The sequence below is a fragment of the Anas acuta genome, chromosome 6 (assembly GCF_963932015.1).
Source record: "Anas acuta chromosome 6, bAnaAcu1.1, whole genome shotgun sequence".
Classification (NCBI taxonomy): Eukaryota; Metazoa; Chordata; class Aves; order Anseriformes; family Anatidae; genus Anas; species Anas acuta.
In genome coordinates, this window is record NC_088984.1 from 22,539,991 (window position 1) to 22,558,795 (window position 18,805).

The 18,805-nt window shown below is 39.7% G+C and overlaps 1 long non-coding RNA gene across 1 annotated transcript; it reads right to left on the minus strand.

Moving 5' to 3' along the window:
• Positions 1–13,545: 13,545 nt before the first annotated feature.
• Positions 13,546–18,516, minus strand: LOC137858276 (uncharacterized). Its single transcript, XR_011097613.1, has 3 exons — positions 18,253–18,516; positions 16,700–16,808; positions 13,546–15,256 (listed from the first exon to the last, which is right to left on the minus strand). It is a non-coding gene; the product is annotated as an uncharacterized lncRNA (long non-coding RNA).
• Positions 18,517–18,805: the final 289 nt, after the last annotated feature.

The window sequence follows — 18,805 nt, forward strand, 5'->3', positions numbered from 1 at the left end:
GGAAGATAGGATACAAAAATCTCATTTCAGTGAAGATGAGGTGTTCCCAAGAGAGCAGATGAGCATAATTAAGCCTGTTACAAGGAGCACATTAGTTTGCCACATCCTGCCCAAGACCACCGGAGTGCCACTCTCATCCTAATTGCGAGACTTGCAAAGCTTTTCTGTACTATCCAGGGCTCTCCCTGCATGCCAGAAAGCAGCCTTCCCATTTTACCTAACATGTGAGGCCATATTACTGACTGACTGCTATTCAGCTCAGATATTTTTCATGGTATTAAATGAAATGTCAGAAGTTTACAAGAGAAGTGCCGTGTCACCCAGCTCACATGGAGGGGCTGCAGAAAGAGGGATGTGGTGTGCTGGCTGCCCAGCTAGGGGTAAGCTGGGCTGGATCAGCAGGCAGACAAGCTCTTAGCGACAAAACCGCTGGAAAATTACAGCAAATCTCTGATTTCTAGGGCTGTTTCTCTTTCTCTCTCTCCATGACTCAGCCTAGGTCCAGCCTGGAAAAGCAGGTCACCCTTTTCTACCTGAGTTTCAAATAATTCAGAAATTATCCAAGAACCACAATGGCTGCTGCTCCCATGAAGTCAGTGATGAAAGTCTCACTGAATTTAGCAGAGGAAGGATCTATGAAAACCTTCCAGTTCAGCCCTATGTGCCAGGCACACTGAACAGAAATGTGCCACCCCAGTGCTTTCTGCAGTGTGGAACAGTTAATTCAGTCCAGGTATCAAACTAGGATTTGGTGACCTTCACACATCTGCTTGATATAGACTTAGTGATATCAGTACAGAAAAAAAGGATCCCCAGTACATTTAATACTCAGCACATGTTGTCTTCTCCTTGTTTGGCCAATTCTTCAAAGAGCTTCCAATTATTGCAGGTATTTTTTATGTGAAGTCATTCACTAAAACTTATCAATACATGAAAAAATGACATGCAGAATGTTTGCTGTTGAAAATACAAGGCTTATTCATTCATCTTATTTGGGTAAAAGGCCACATGCTGTTTTTTACAGTTCACATTATGATGGAATAATTTTTACAATTAGAGTTCTGCTACTACTATTACTTAAATTTCAAAAATATATATTTTTAGACTTAATTAAAATTTACTTACCTCTCCTTCATGCAGAAGTATGTCTATTTGTCAATCTGCTAAAACAACTATAAAATCAAGAAAAAACTAATTCAATATGAGTCTTTGCGGGACTAACCACATACAATCATGGGAAATATTGTACATGATTCTGACACTGCAAAAGGAAAGACATCATATTAAATATATAGCAAAGCTGAAATACCTCTTCTGATCCCACTGTTTCTGGAGGCTCAGATGCAATGGGGAGGAAAATTTAATTTCCAGTTCTTGCAGCATGAACTAAAGCCTGACTAAGTCCTGTAAAGGACTACACAGTACATCCATCGACATGTACCATATTGGTAAACCAAGAGCTGCCTTCAGCAGTTTCACAAGTGGCCTCAGCCTCTGCCTGCCTAGGGGCAGCTGTGCTGGTAGGTGAGTGGGCTAGAGGCAACCAGCTGTGGAGACACCTTCATCCTCAAGTAACTTAAGACCAAATTTAGCACTGGCAGCCTGGAGATGCACATGTTGTCTATAGCATACTCATTTCTTTCAGCTATTGGGTTGGGTCTAACAGTTTCTGTAGAGAACCAGTCTATGCACAAAAAGGCTTTGAAATATCCCATAACTAAGGCAGAGGCCCATGGTAAAGATGATGCTAGAGATTTTTGTCCCCTTTCTACTACTTTAATTTTAAATTTGCCTCATATCTATATATTGAAGATACTCAGAGGGGATGAGTATATAAATGAAAACTACCAGGGAAATAAATAAAAATTCAAGTTCTCTCTGCTAGAAATACAGACTCTTTCTCAAGCACTTTTTTCAAGTTGAGCAGTCAGAAACGCATTAAATTCTGATATTTGCTCTGATATCAGCTAACTGAACAGAACTGGGTGATACAGAGAACAGAGAAAAAAAAATATAAAATGTATACCACCAATGATATTTGTTTACCGTTTTGTGGATTTCAACTCCAAGCTTCCCATTGCCTTTTGAAGAATCAGAATGCCTAGTACAATGACTGGTTACTTAATCTGGAGTCACATGTACCTCATATAGGAGCCTGTGAGATGAAGCCCAGTCTTGCAAACTGTCCTTGAACTCAACAGGTAGGAGTGAGACATTGGCTGACAGTGCCCTGATGTGGAAATGCAGAGTCTGCATCTGAAAATGTGATTTATTTATTTTTTCTAAAAATCTTCTGACCATATTTAAATCCCCAAAACCAAACTAAAACAACAACAAAAAAGCACTTGTATTTTATTCAACTCATTGACAGGTTCAAGCACTTAAATGAGGAATACCCATGGTCTAAAATATTGATTTCCTCACATAACTGAGCTGCAGAATGTATCCACTCTTGGTCACACATGTGACAATGGGACTTGGAGCTGAGATACTTCCGTAGCAGGTACTGCCCCTCACATTTCAGTGCCTCTGTCTTTTTATTTAAATTATTGCTTATTTTTTAAGATGGATTTGATTGTTAAATCCCATACCTCCAGGACTGGGGAAGAAATGCTTGATAGACTCACCAGCCAGGTATCCAAGGAGCATGTGGTCTCTGCTCTGATAGTATTTTCCTGATGAATCCTTGAGCCAAGATTTTCAAGAGACAACACGTTTTCCTTTCTTCTACCTGAAGCACTTCAAATGGATTTTGGAGAGAAGATCCACAGAACTTTCTAAAAAGACTGTACCTGAAGACTGTACCATCAACACCTCTCATTAATCCTTCTTTCTAGTCACTTCTGAAAACCTAGACCTGAAGAGAAGGAACAGTGTGATCCAGATTTCAAACACAACAGACCATTATTGTTGCGCTATTTCACAGTGACATTGAGACAACATTTTTTTCAGTAGTCTCAATCTTGAACTGTCTTTCTCTAAAAAACACTCACCCAACGAGCTGCTCATATAAACTTACTCCCCTCCTACCTTGTGTCTGCTTGCAGATAATGGATCTAATTGTTGTACTGTGGTCACTGAAGGCTGAGTTGAAATGGAGACTGGGATGCACGACAGGTTGTACGTGTAACCAAAGTACTTAACGTCTCCAGCAACTTTTGTTTTCAGGAACACAGAAAATAGAGAAAATGTTTTCAAAATGAGAGGGAGCCTGAGCTCTGCAGAAGTGCCGTGCCCTGGTCACATCCCATGGCAGTGGCTGTAGCTGAGTTGTGTGAAATTTCTTCTATGCTTCCTGTGGAAAAGATGCAGGATGTGAACCACAGAGTACAAATTTGTTCTGAAATAATAGAAAAGCTAAGAAATGTTAATTTTAATCAAAACTCCCTTTAGTATGCAGGAAACATGCTAATTTCCTCAGTCTTTAAATTTTGCTTTAATACCTTAAATTAAGTAGTTGGCTGAAGATGACAGAAAGATGACCATTTTTCCCAAGTATGTAATGTTTGCTATAACATAAATATTGACAAAAACAGCTTTTGAAATCATCAGTTTTGAAGACTTTTTTTTTCTTATATATGAAAGATCATTTTCAATGAACATTGTACTGGTTATGTTCAGAACATTCATTTTTTCCCTGTTTGCTTTTTAAAGATCTTCTGTGAGGGGCAAAAATAATAATAATAAAACAGTTTGGTAAAATTTCACAGATCCCTATATATATATATCAGTACTACAGCCACTAACAAGATCACTGCAACTTTCTTAAGAGCTGTCAGACACATTTACAATTCAGATGATTAAAAGTTGCAGATATAAACTTCACCACATGATATTTTCCAATAATACAAACAGCCTTTGCAGCAAGGGTAGCATGAAATTCAAAGGAGACTTTGATTACATCTAATCTGGTAAAGAAATGAAATCATAAGCATGCTTATTTCAACCAACAAGGAAAGAAAGCAAAATAATACATCAAATCCCTGAGTAAGCAGTCACAAAAGACCTTTAAATAACTCAACTTTCTACAATATTTTATTATCCTTTCCCAGTTTTATAGCATTATCTGCTACAGAAATGCAGGGAGATTTGTAAAACACTATAGCATTTAAGTCATTACATTTTATAGCTAATTTCTAATGTGGATTTGATTTTTTACGAGCACAAAAAGAATCTAATTTGCATTAGTGACAGTAACTAGAGAAATTTAACACCTGGCACTGGTTGTACTAGAAATTGAATATTAGCTACTTGGGTGCTAAAAAGCACATTCATATCTTCAAGGGGGATTTTTCATTTATTTATGCTGTACTCTCATGTTTATCATTACAAAAGTGTTCTTACATCATGATGGAGGAAAACTCTCAGGAATGTAAAAATACTGTGCACTTGAAAAGGTAGTTTGCAGCAGCAGCAAAATGAATCATTTATACACTAAAGAATGTACAAACCCAGAAATAAATCTCCAATCAGATATAAAATTAGAACAGCAATGTACAGACAATTCATTTCCACAACTGTCTTATTTATTTATTTTTCTGTAGATGCTACAGCTTTCTTAGAGCAAAGCATTAAACCCAAATTAAACCTCCATTAAAAATAAAAAAAAAAAAGCAAAAAACAAACAACAACAAAAATATAGCTGACATGAAAAGCTGACCACATTTCTATATGAGCGATCCATGTATTTATAAAGTGTGGAAAATTAGGAGCTGCAAAACAGGCAAAGCTGCTGTAAAATGATATGGGAAGTGACATTTTACATAGCCGGCTACAATTAACACATTGATGGCATTTTGCTGGGCTCCTTGCAGTGATAATGCTGTTGTCAAATGTGTTTAGTGCACCAAATCTCCTGGAGCCTTCAGCTAGGCAGCAAGCTTTTGACAGATTGAAGGTTCGGAGATAGGCTATCATGACAGATGGAAACTGGCACCGATGTTCAGCTTTCGCCGATCACAGGGGACCTGCCCCCCTTATTCTTCAGGGCTCAGCTCTGCAACCTTCCCCCTTCTGATGAAAGCAGGGGATGGCATTGTTAAATAGTGCATCTGTGTGAGTTAGACTACTCTGATGAAAGCATAAGGCAGACGCTCTGTGAAGCAAAAGACAGCCTCTGCTCTAACTGCATTTTAGATAGACTTGGGGAAGGCTCCAGGGAGCTGGGATAAAACTTTGGTAAATTTCAGACAAAAAGAAAAAGCCCACACTAGCCATTAAACGTTACTTCTTAGAGATCTGCATTCCCGGGCTGGGGGAAATGCACACCTACAAGCTACCACCAGCTATTGTGTGAGACTCTCCATAAGACCCTCTGTTATTATTTTGATCATTTAATCAAAGTGGATCCTAAAAAACACACATTAGAGACCCCCATCCAAACAGGAGGTACGTACAGAGAGGGAAGCAATGTGAGAGCCAGTCTGTTTGCTGTGTACCTCCAGCTTGCTCAGAGGCTAATTCAATTATTAGGAGAGGCTGTTCTTGCAACTGGTCTGGATTCTTGAATGCAATATTAAAGCCAGGGTGGGAGCTTGTGTTATTGAGCTTTACACAGCTGGGCATAAACAGGCAGATAATACAGTTAATTAACCTTTCACCCCCCAACACCTTTTGAAGAAAGGCATTTGTTATTTTTTTTAATCAGCCTCAGGATATTTCAAAGGCTCTTGTCCCAACTATATTTGCTTCTTTCTATCCCTGACAAATTCCTGTTTGATTTCTTTAAACTGGGCTGTAGAGCCTTCTTTTTGCTGTCTTAATCTTCAATTCCACTCTCGCTGATATAGTATTTGGAGCAGCATACTGCAGCCCATTTGAGGTATGATAATCAGCTGATTAGCTAGTGAAGTCGTTTTCCCTGAGGCTCTTTTGTGTGCAAAATCCTCACACTCAATTGACATGTGGACATCATAAAGCTGATGAAATGCAATTGTAATGAACAAGAGGGAGAGGCATCTGCAGCAGTCTAAATGAAAGACCCTTCCCTCTCGACATGCTAATTCAGAAAATCTGCTCTTAACTTGTACTCCCTCTGGATCCCAGTGGATGTGAATCTCCATGAATGCATATTCAAAACAGTGCATTAGCCTCAGTAGCAAGTGAAATTTGAGCCTGGATGGACCAATTCTAATTTCAAGACAGATTATGCTGCATCAAACGTAGTAATGATTTGACAGTTCATTTGTGACGAGAGTCCTGCAGTCAAGGTTTAATGTGTGGACAGGCTCAGGTGTGCTGTGAGCACCAACAAAATCCAAAGGCTGCCAGTTTACAAAGTCCCACACATGAGGAAAGGTGGAACATGGTTAAGAAATTGATACCGTCTTCTTTAAAGCTTCTCCAGGCTCACCTTCCTTACCACGCTATCCCACTCTAGTGAGGAGGGACCAGGGAGGGCAGCCCAGTGTACCCCAGTTGGCACAAATTAGCTCCAGAATGGAAAAATTAGGGAATGAGGCAAGAGGGTAGTTTGGTTTCCTAACCACACCTTAGATAAATAACTGGGTTTGTCTTCTGGAAGTTGAGGCAAGCTCTAGCCATGTCCTTGTCAGGGTGTACGAGTGCAGCCACTGGGATGTAGTGGTGTGAGCAGGGTGGTGCTGGGCACTGCCTGCCTGGTGGAGCCTACAGGCACCCCACGGGCTTTCAGTTCTTCTCCTGCAGCTTCCAGGGTCAGTTCTGAGCTCCTCTGCTTCAAAATAATATGAATCACTCATTGCTTTTACCAGCCTGATACCCTACAATTCCTGAGTTTTTGTCATTCGTGTTTCTTTTTTAGAGAAATTTAAACACACATATTCCTGCTGTGTGTATATATTTAAGTAAAACATATCTTTAGAACCTGGAAATTTTAGAAATAATATCAAATGCACTTTCAAGGGTTAAAAATGCATGCAATAATTTAAGCATAAAATAAAATAGTCATACATGTATAGCCTTTGCTACACAGAGGTTTAAGTGCTAATTAGCTGACATGTTCCGGTAGCCTGGAAACTCCACCCGAGCTCAGGAAAAGTCATTGCCTGACAGGATCTTCAAGTTATCCAGCACATCTTGTGCTGTAGGGCAGAGAAATTAAATAAAGGAAGCTACTCCTCAGCTCCCCCACCCTCTCTCATGCTGACTGGGCATGTAATATGCAGGTACAAAGAGGTGCAGGAGCCCCAGGTTTTCCTTCAGAGATATCTGGTCTAAAACCAATGCACATCAGGCATGACAGGCTATCGGTGCCCATACTACAAGAAAAGTGAGCTGCAACAGAGGTGAGAAGCACCCTGTCCCTTTGCTGGTTTTGCCTTTGCTGGTTTTATCATGACCAGATGGCTGGTATCAAAGCTCCAGGGCACATATTTTTAAGCACTGGGCTCCCCTTGAGCCAAGTGATGGGCTCTTTGCATTACAAGGTGGCAAAGCCACCATGAGCAGTGGATCTGGGAGAAGTCCAAGTCCAGATCTAGGGAGTTCCTAGAGATAAACCTGCTACAGGATATGACCTATCCCCAAGTAAAGGGCATGTGCCATTCTCCTCTCATGGGAGAAAAGTTGTGTCAGAATCTTTTCTATTTTTCTTTAAAAACACCACACACGCGTACACACAAAAAAATAATGTACTGGCACTAGTCTGTGATGGGGTTGCTGCCCTGCATGGAAGAGAAACATTACCAGGAAAGGCTGTTACAGACCTTTTCTGCTTGCAGGATAGTTGTGTAAGATATAAATTAAATATAAAAAATATTTTGTGTAGCCCTAGCTTCTTATTTTGCCTGAGTTTTTCATCATTTAGGTGGAATTTTTATAAAGTCTTTAAAGTACTGAAATATCAAGGACTAATAGTTATTGCAGAAACACTGTCTGAGGCCATAAAAACCATAGACATTGGTCAGACACACACTCAGATCATAAGTGTGTATATATATATATATATATATATATCAGCATCTTTAAATATTTTCCCTCCCTCGCCAAACCAATATGTACTTTTTAAGAACAGTCATGGCTTGGATATCATCCAATCCCTCTCCACAATGTATTTTTAGGGCTGGGAGAGATAAGGGAAGTCAGAAGTCTGCAGAGTAACAGTAAATTTCCCACTTAGCTCTTACTTACATATTCCCGAATTTGTCAGCAGTAGCGATTTAAGATCAAGTAATTCTTTTTTTCCTGGTTTCTGCTGTGTGTGCTTACTGAGGCTCAGAAAGAAGACTTTCCAATGGTCTGCAAGAGTAAGTATGGAATCATTGCTTACAAAAAACAGTATCATTCTAAATATTAAATATTGTTAAGATAATATTCATACCATATGTCATGAGTTTGGTTCATAGTTAGTACCCTCTTCAAACCTGCTCAAGGGTAACATAAACCAGAGTCACTTCTAATAAATTACTGCAAGAAAATGTGGTCTTTGCTGCCTGTGGCTTCAAAAAGCACCATAATGACTATGATGCTTAACTTTTATCTTTTCTTTCTTCTTCTTTCTTTCCACTGAATGCTTCAAACCAGTTTGGCAATCCTTAAAAGGTTAATGAGTACTATCTGCTACAGAATGCCAAACTGATTTAATTCAGAAAATGAGAAAACATCCCTAAAATGTAATCAGCTGTCACTTAAAAAATGACATATAACAAGATAGGAATGTTTTACATTTTCCTTCCCCTTCTGAGAGGTCTGGAGAAAATGTCAGGTGACCCTACCAAGATGCATCTCTCTCCAAAATTATTTTTTACCTGGAAGAACAAACAGCACTCTCTGAACTTCCAATTTTATGTCCCTCCAGATAGCTACAGCCACAGCCCCTGTTTGCTCAGGACACCCTAGCCTCCTCTCTTACCTCACACATTTCTCGTTGAGTGGTATCTTTGGTGTGTCCCTGCACTTCTCCAGCATCTCAGGGTGATCTGAATGCCACTTGGTGCTCTGAGCATGCCTGCAGAACCTCTGTGGCACAAGGAGCTGGGACAGAGCAGAAGGACCTGGCAGCTTGGAGACTGGCACCTAGGGACAGACACATGGGGTTGGAGTGAGCCTCTCTATCCTGCCCACAAAAAGAAGAACAAAAAAATGAGACTGGGGAACAGGGTCAGAGTGGTAAGGAGCAGAGAGCACCTCCTTGCCCCGCACAATCCACATACCAAGGAGCAACCACCCACCTTTTCAACATGATGGACCCAATGAAAAGGTCTCCATCACAGGTCTCCCCTCTCTGAGGGGTACGTATGCACTTCTGGAATATTATCGATGCCCAGATGCACTGCAGAACTTCAGGAGGCGTTGTTCTGCTCTTTCCTTGGCAGCACTTACCTCAGGTTGGTTTGACAGGGCCACATATTAGAGTTCTGGCCAGGCTTGGGAAGAGTCATAGAAATTACATCAGCTTTTTTTTGAGTTGACAGGCTAAGTAGTTTTACATTAATAGAATTCACAGCCTCCTAGAACATGTTTGAAGCAAACAAACAAAAACAACAAACATCTGTAGGTGCAGGTTACTTGCAGACCATGTTGGAATATGATACTACATGCCTACAGAGCAGCTTGTAATTGCTTCATCCAGGCCTTTCTGCAATTGTAAGCCCTGCAAGACCCCACTCTGCACTGTGCAGCAGTTGAATAGATTTCATCCATATTATCACCATAATTTTTTAAAGTTTTTCTTCCTGGTTGAATTTAGTGAGCGTCACTGCTGCTGTCAGCAGAAGGAGCCCTTCTGGCATGATCTCTGAGTGCACAGAAGCAGTAGGATGTATTTCTTCTTGCTGGGTAGCATAAACAACCTTCCATATATTCTGCATGTATCAAGAATGCTGTAAACTTTAAATTGGGCAATCTGTAATTAACTATGTTTTTAAGAGTTTGTAGGCAATTTCAGAGCAGGGCTCTACCATATTAACAGTTTCACAAGGAGGAAGCAGAACTTAAACAGAGGAAACAAACACAAACATGTTCTTTACTTGATGGCAATGAAAATCATTTGAAAAAAGTAGGATTGCAGTAAACTCGATTTTTTTTTTGAATGAATGAAAGCTTCCTGTGGACATCTAATTAACTAATCAATTAATTAAATTAACCAAAACCCAAATAAACTATTCATACATGTATTTCTTAGGAAGTTATCACTAAAACCAATTACTCTACTGTTATCATATTTGTAATTTGTGTAAGTCTGTTTTTGTAGTTTACCCAGAGCAATGGTGTTTTCTGTAGTAGTCTTTTATGTAAAAATATAGAGAAAGCAGCAATGTTATGTAGACCTTGGTCAGACTTCTGGATTTGAATATAGGCACAGGAGAGCAATTATTTGCCACCAGCTGAGAGACTTCCCTACCTGCCAGCACAATGCAGGAAAAAAGAAAAACAAACAAACAAACCTACAACTATAAACAAGTACTTTTTGTTCTGGGTCATCCACAGGGAAGTTTTGTTGTTGGTAATATTTTCAATGGCTTCAGCAGGTGGAGGAACAACCACTGCTAGATTTTTGTATTGCACTGTGAGAACGTGAAATTTGACAGAATACCAGCAAGTCTCATTGTTAACAATGTGTTCTCTATACCCTTTAAATAATATAAAGGCCAAAAAGGAATTACAAAAACATATGTCCCAACCCATTTATGTCCAGGCATCTTGTGTGTTGTTTTTTTTTCATGATTTTGCAAACAAATCTCAGACAGGAGGAAACCGTGAAAACTACCTGTGCTTTAGATCTCATTAGCTTTTCCCCAAGAAATACCCAACACTTAGCGAAACCAAGAGACCTCCAAAGGCTCTGTGCACCAACAGGGTGCTGGGGCAGGCTGAGATGCCCACAGAAGGCTTAGAAGAGACCTAGCAATTTCACTCTGCCTGAGAAGTGCAAAGGACAAGTGAGGCCAGTGCACATCTGGCATCACCTCCCTGGGATCTTTCAGGCTTGTGGTGAGTAGTGGTCTGTATGCTTCCTGGGGCAAGCAGGAGGGCCTGGTTTAAAGCAGCAGTTAGTTGTAGTTGTAATATTGAATATCTTACCCTGTAGTAGGATGCTGGCTGGGAATAATTGTTTTCTAGTTAACTGGCTAATACTTTGTTCAGGATTGACAACATCTCTGCATCCCAACACACCGGGGGTGTGGGCATAATGGTGAAACACAGCAGCACCCATTGATGCCTCAGCAGTCTTGGGTCAGGGGACAGACAGAAGGGCTCCTGTCTGTCTTGTTTTCCATCACCTCCTTAATGTCTTTATTGATACAGAACTTAAAATTTGTCATGAGTTTGTATATATTTCTAAATCCTTTCTCATCTGCAGCTTAAAATGTCATGCCAACACTGGGAAACAAAACCTTTCCAATTAGGCAGAAATGCTTAACAATTATTGCACAGTATGGCTTAATACAAATCTGTTGATTGTTTAGGGATAGTACTTTGGATCATGCAGGAAGCTGCACCTTATCTACAGCAAAGACAGTAAGCCAAAGGGTATCCCAAGCAGTCTTGAGTGCACATCACTAGCTGACACGTACATAGAGGGATACTGCCTCAGACCAGTGGCTGAGTGCTGGGCTTCACCCTCACATATGACAATTATGTGATATAAATACAGTAATTACAGCTCTCCCCTTTCTTCATTCAAGTAATTTCTTCTCCCTTTTACCTGGCATGGGCAAAACTTCTTGATTTTGCCAAGATTTTAAAAGTCATTCAAAGTGTTTAGCTCCCTGTACCACCGAAATCGCCCAATAGCCTAGGAAACAGATATGCTTTCCTTCCTCCTTTGACAATTTAAGGAATTAAGGTCAAGAGTATTGCCCAGTGCTACACAAGAAACTAATGCAGTATGAGGAGAGAGGGAGTAGTAGCCTTTGAGTGTCAATTCTAGCACCACAACTACCTGGGCTCTCATAGAAACATATAGAATCATAGAATGGTTTGTGATTAGAAGGAATTTTAAAGATCATCTAACTCCAACACCTCTGCCATATGCAGGGATGCTATCCACCAGATCAGGTTGGCCAAGGCTCCATCCACCCCGGCCCTGACTGGGCCTTGATCATTTCTTCTTCACCTCCTTAAACTTTACCCTACCTCAATCATGTTTTCTGTAATTGTGCTGAAAACAATTTTGCCCTCTTTTTCACATGTGTTTTATCTTCTTTCAAAGGTGGAGAAGGGACCTTGGTCAGCTCCCAGATGTGGGAGTCATCCAGACTTGGACCTGGACTGCAGATGCTGTGGTGCAACCTGTATATGATGGCAGTGAACCCTTTGAACTCCAATAATTAAATGAATATACTTAACCAGGATAAAAAATGATTATGCTTTTTGGTTTCCAATACACATCATGAAATCAAGGAGGAATCCCCATGTCCCCCAAACAAACATGTAACATGCTTATAAACCTCCAGCTTATTTCTGGCCTTTAAAGGTAATTTAAGAAAGAACAATCCTGTCCAAACTCTCAGTAAATTAATCGCAGCCCCAGAATTTGCTGACTGTCTAGTTATCCGAACATCTCTGCAATTTACCAGACCAAAGACTGTTCTCTGCTGTCTTGGCTGCTCACCTTATGCAAACCTCAAAATCACATCCCTCTGAACTGCACCTCTAATAAAGAAGCTGTGCTCTCTGCTGATGATCCTGCTGCTTGTAAACAGCTCTACAAAGACAACCAACAATAATGGAAAATGCTTTTTTTTTTTTTTTTTTTTTTTTTTTGTCAAAACAAATCACTAACTTGATGTATTTTTGTTCCCTGGCCCCAAATATCATTCTGCAGTCCAGAATCATTACACACTCTGCAGTGATTGTTTTCATGAACAGTAATATAATCTCAAAACACTCTGACTAATATGGTTTCCTTATTCCCCAGGACCTCCCAGCATAAATTCCCTGGTGCTGAAATGGCCAAGCCCTTTCCTAGGTGAGGTACCCTACCATAGTCGATGGCTTAAAGGAATTATTGTAGAAAAATCATTAAACCATTGACCTAGTGCACAGAAACAGGGAGGGAGGCAAGCAAGATATGAAATGGTATTAGCAAAGAGACAGAGCAGTAAACAAGCATCGATACACTTCTGTGTGAGAAGACCCTTAATAGCTATAACCTGTTTGGACCCTACGTAGACCTCTTTGCCGGGCTGGGCACTGCAATGTAGAAAGCACAGCAGTGCCTTGCAAAGGATGTACCATAGGGCAACAAAGATAATATCAGGTCTCCAAAATCTAAGTTGTAAGAAAAGGTTAAGGGAGTTGAGTTATTCTCCCTGGAAAATAACAGCCAAAGATATGACCTAAAAGAAGTTTTCAAAATTATGGGAAGGTTCTGATAAAATTCTTAGTGATACTTTGGTCACAGTGGTGAGACATTCAGAAAAAGAGAAATACAAATGTTATACAACTGGGATCAAAGTAGGATTCAGAGAACGGAGCTATTTCATGCATAGATAATAAAAAATAAGTGTACTCTTCACTTCCAGGTCAACAACAAAAAACTTCATTACCCTGGAGGAAATAGAGCTATTCTAGAGTAAATCCCAAGACACACAAAAACATATTGCACAGGTGTTAAAACAATGTTTTGCTCAGCTATTAATTTCTGAAAAAAAGAGCAGCAATGCAAGAGAAGCACCGAGAAGAAAAAGGTGAAAGTACAATAGAAAGGCTGGGTGGCATTTCTTCTTTCTGCCTGGGAGAACACATGTTGAAGGAAATTCCTAGATCTAGAGTTTTTCTGGGAAGGTCCAGGGCTGAACCTGTCTCAGATGAGGAGGAGGCAGCCATTAACCTGGATTTTACTGCTCAGCATCCCCTATCTGTGCATTCATAGATGAGGAGGAGGAATTGCTAGAAGTTGCCACTTGGACAAGGAACCAATGCCATGGGGTGCAGGAATCTGTGGCCTGCAAATCCAGCAACTGACCTAGCTTCAGTGGGAAGGTGCCTGCCATTGAAATAAAGCACCTGCATTTCTCCTGCTCATGAGCTGATGTGGGGAGAGGAGGAGGAGCCTTTGTGATCCCTAAGCAGGGAGAAGTACCAGGAACCATCAATCCTGTCCGAAATGGGGGAGAAGAGAATGCATTCAGCAGGCTCTGCAGGGAGGGAAACACTTCCCTGAGCTCTGGCAGAAATGCTGGACAAGCAGCTAAATTCCCTCCCAGAAACTGCTCTGGTGACAACGCAATGCCTCCTGACTCCCTCCAGCCCACCTCTCACAATAAATGTCAGCCTGCAGCCGTATTGGGCATAATTAGCCTATGATAATAAATTACCCACATTTTCAGGAAAATATTAGAGACCATCATTATTTGGAATAGAACTGCATTCAGCTGCACAACCCTACATAATATGATGGATGGAGCAGTCATAGCACTGAATACATTTATCTAGAATGAAGTGATTATTTCAAAGATGAACACAGTCAGAAATAAGTGCATATGAATCATATACTACTACACACTGGAGAGTATCAGAGTAGCAGAGGTTGTAGGTCAGCTGACCAGCCCATAGCTTTTAGTTGATAGATTATTTCACACGTATACCCTAGGATTTTAAAACTCAGTCTCAAAATCCCTCTGAATTTAAAAGTGATTCCATATTTTCTCTTGGAAAAAAAATACACGTGTTTTTTTTTTTTTTTTCCCCTCTACCTTAAAGAAGATCTTTGCTCTTATTCAGCTCCACTGTCCACCCACAGATGATACCCAAAATATCATAGGCAAGCACTTTAAGAAAATAATTTTGATAACAGCTAATTATTGTATGAAAAAGAATGTAAGCAAAGATGGACTTGCTATAAGGACTCACTAGTGTCCAACTGAAGGAAGAGAGACAGGAGGCACTACAGCAAAAAAATTCCATCAGCTCTACAACAAAAATATGCATTCCTTTTTTCACATCTTAGTTCCCTGTATTTCTTTGGCCTTTTACAACCATTTTAGTAAAGTGATGAAAACCATTCATAATCATGGGCAAGGTTCACAACTCTGTTCTGTAACAGAATGTAAGCAGTGGCAGCATCTTGCCCTCTTTTCCATGTTCCATTAGACATCAAGAGTACATACCTGTGTATGAAGATAAGCTTCCTGCATGGCTGCTGGCATCTCCAGAGTGCTCTGAACAAAATTAGTTGCTTCAGACAAGGTGTGTGAATATGCTGCTTTGCGTAGCTTTACCTTTCTAAAATGCAGTAGCATAATTATATCTTCTGCAGATTCCTCTGAAGCCTGAACTTGCTTTTGGATGCATGTGGAACAGTGTAGAGGCTCTTCACTCAATCTTGCAACTCAAAAGGAAAAAAAAGTGCAGTTAATTTTCAGTCATATTCCATGTTCCCATTATCACCACCCCTGGAAGACACAGCATTTTCCTCCCTTGAGTCTGACACAATCACAAAAGAAAGTTTTGCCCCCAGAAACAATGTCTAGGTTTCTGCTGATAGGGGGAGTGTAGTCAGCTTATGCAAAAAAAAAAAAAATATTTACCAACATTAATGTGACATCTCCAGCTCCGAAAAACTAAAAAGTGCATCTCTTTTACTGTCAGAGTAGGAAAATCCTACTTATCCTTTTTGGATAAGAAAAACAGAAGTAATTTTTTAAAGGTGAAGTTTTCAGTTATTAGACATATTTAACATGAATTGCCACTAGATTGTGGCTTTTTTTTTTTTTTTTTTAAGATTTATTGTAGTTAAGAGTATTTATTACTTCAAGAATCCTTCTTAAAATTCAGATGTCTTGTTCACCATAAATCAGAATTTTAAGCTAGTTTTTGGCTGTGATACTGGTTATGGGTACATAACCAAAAGTCAACCTCATCAGTGTAAACATTATAATCACATAAAACTGAATGCGTGATGGTATTTCTTTGGTTCAGTTAAATAAATATTTGAAAGAAATAGTATCTACATGAAGGCAAATATTTTTATTTTTTTTTTGAGATTTGCCTAAAACATTAATATATTCTGAATTAAGGAGCTATTTAAAGGTAGAAATCAATGCTACCCCTATGAGAGTGTCCATCATAGCAATAGAACTTTAAAAATATAAATATATATTAAACATTTGAAACATAAAATAAAAATTCAGAGAAGTTCAAATCTTTTCAGATAATTTTTGTTTTCATGTGTTCAATTTATTTAGGAAGCACTGGAGCAGGTGAAACTCTTTAGTAATGCCTGCTGAAAGAAAGAGGTATGCTAATAAATCGTAAAGCAGCCTGGATGCGTTACCCATGTGGTGAATAAAAGATGGAGTGAGAAGGGAGGAGCCTTTTATAGCTCAGTCTATCCTTCAAGAGCTGTGATGCCTGATAGAAACAATTACTTTGCATCTAATTTATCAGACTTCCAAGGATAGTCTGGTTGCTTTGTCTTTGGACAACAAATTTGCATGAAGAGCTGAGTAAGCCTTTCACGCCCTCCTGCACTGGGTTATCTACCCAAAGGAATTGCTTCATGGTGAGGGCTCAGCTCAGAAGGGGCACCAGAACAGCACCGTCTCCACCATTAACAGGAAGGAAAATCCCCTCTCCTCTGCTTCTCTCTTTTAGCAGCTGGTGACCGAGAACTTGTCAGGCAAGGTGAATGCCAGCGTGAACTGGCAATATTAGGAAAACAAGGTGACTGTTTTGTTAGTGCACTAGGTTGTCACCTGCAAGTGGTGGCAAAAGCAGGGATTCCTGGAGGCGTCCTATCTTTACCCACGCTGGGAAGATGTTTCACACTTACAGCTTGTCTTTTTGCCCAGGGAGACTGAGAAAGGGAGCATCACGCCTTTCCATAGTCAAAATTGCTTCTTGATGATTTCTGGTCAGTTGAGGAGAAAATAAATTCAGTACTGAGGGGATAAAAAAGGCAGAACAGGATAAAGAATAAGAACAAGATAGGAAAGAGAAAATAGGGATTTTTTTTTTTATCTGTTCTTTTAAAGTTGATCATTTTATTTATTTATTTATTTTCTATGAAATTGATATTTTCAGTATCTGCTTTTGTCCCAGCCTGGGTGAAAATTGATATTGAAACTTATTAGTCTGGAAAATGTGAAGCACAGCAATGCCAGAAATCTCTACTGAAGTACTCTTCCATAAGATATCATGAAGCTTTGGGGATCCATAACTAAGGTACTTCTCACCCCGCACTCACAGGATGGGAGGCTGTTTGGGAGCATGAATTCCTCTCTTTTCTCTCAAAAGATTGACTCTTCCACTCATTTATGGGCTGCTTTGTATCACTGCAAGAGCATGCAAAGCTACACCACTTGACAGTACATAGATTGAACACCTGAAGCAGGGAACATTCCTTGCTCATTTGAATTACTTTAACTACCAAAAGTTTAAATGCTGCCCTATTGGGCCAAGTACAATGGAGGCAGCAGGTCTTCATGCTCCTTCTGCCATTAGTGGAAGTGCATAACACCAGAAGGCACAATATGTTCCCCATATGCAACTTACCTAGTGCACATATACACATTTACAAACACTCACACATATGCATGTTATGATACTGAAATCATCGCCTAACTAGGGCTTGATGATTAGAAGAACGGTTGCTGTATTAGTTACACCAGTCAATGCTCCCTCTGTCACAGCAGAATTAAGTCAACATTGTTTTAAAAGTGCTCAAAATCTTCCTTCATAAACTTCAAAAAATGAACTGAAATATGCAATAGAGATGTAATGATCAGCTGCTCTGCTTTTCTGATAGGAGTTTGACTCAAATCCCAAACCTCTGAAGGTATAGACAAATGGGAGACTTACTCAAATTAATTTGCTAAAAGAACAGGTAATCATGAAAATTATCCCAACATCTGATGACAGGGAAGCCCATGGTCATGCACACCCAGTCACCCACACATCCTGTCACTGAAAACAAAGGATGCATATCAGAACTGAATTGCTAGGAAACCATTGCAAAAGAGCTATTCATACATACACAGGTAAATTAATTAGCAAATAAGCAGCAGCTTATGTGGTGCAATCTTTTTTACAATCTTTCTCCAAAGCTGTTAGTACATCATGAGATTTGTCCTCCAATATACTTGTCTAATCTTTGGCTATTGGCAAGTTAATTACTAACCAAAATTTTAAAGTGACTGCTTGGTGGGGGCTTTCCATATCTATTAAAGATTAAAAATTACATTTTAATGTTTTATACCCAGTCTCTCTTTGTACAGTGAAGGGAAGTGTGTTTTTTTTTTGTTGTTGTTGTTGTTTGTTTGTTTGTTTGTTTGTTTTTTATCTGATTTGGAAAACACGATATGCTTTCAAATATATGTTACTTACTGTATTTTACTTTAGATTGGTTTGAGTTATGGGCAAGCCAAGAAAACTGAACAGCAAAGCAGCCTTCACCCAAAGGTGAAAAGCAAAACCTTGTGTCCTTCACGTTCCCAGAGCATCCGTGTCCATATACAGCAAGCCACAGAGAAAATCTCCACCTGAACTGTATGGAAGAGGTGGAAAGCTGCCGCCACAAGGTAGGAGAGGGAAAAGTGTCCTCTGGGACCTCCTTATGACTCTAAACAATTTTCAGCTGGCAATAAGAGATCAGTGTACATGTTCAATCCTGAAAGTCAGAGGGAAAACATCGTGTCACATCTGAGTGCATATCCACATTAATCCTCCCTTTACCATCAATTTGTCAGATACCTATCTTGTAAGTGAGGTTGCAGACACCCAGGTTTGAGGTGTATTTCTCTCGATTTTGCCCAAGGGCCTTTAGAAGTAGAACAGTTCAGGCCACGAGACCTACAAAAATCATTGTGTCCAATTGTCTGACCACTTCAGGGCTAACCAAAAGTTAAAGGATATTACACTCAACAACTATTAACTGCTA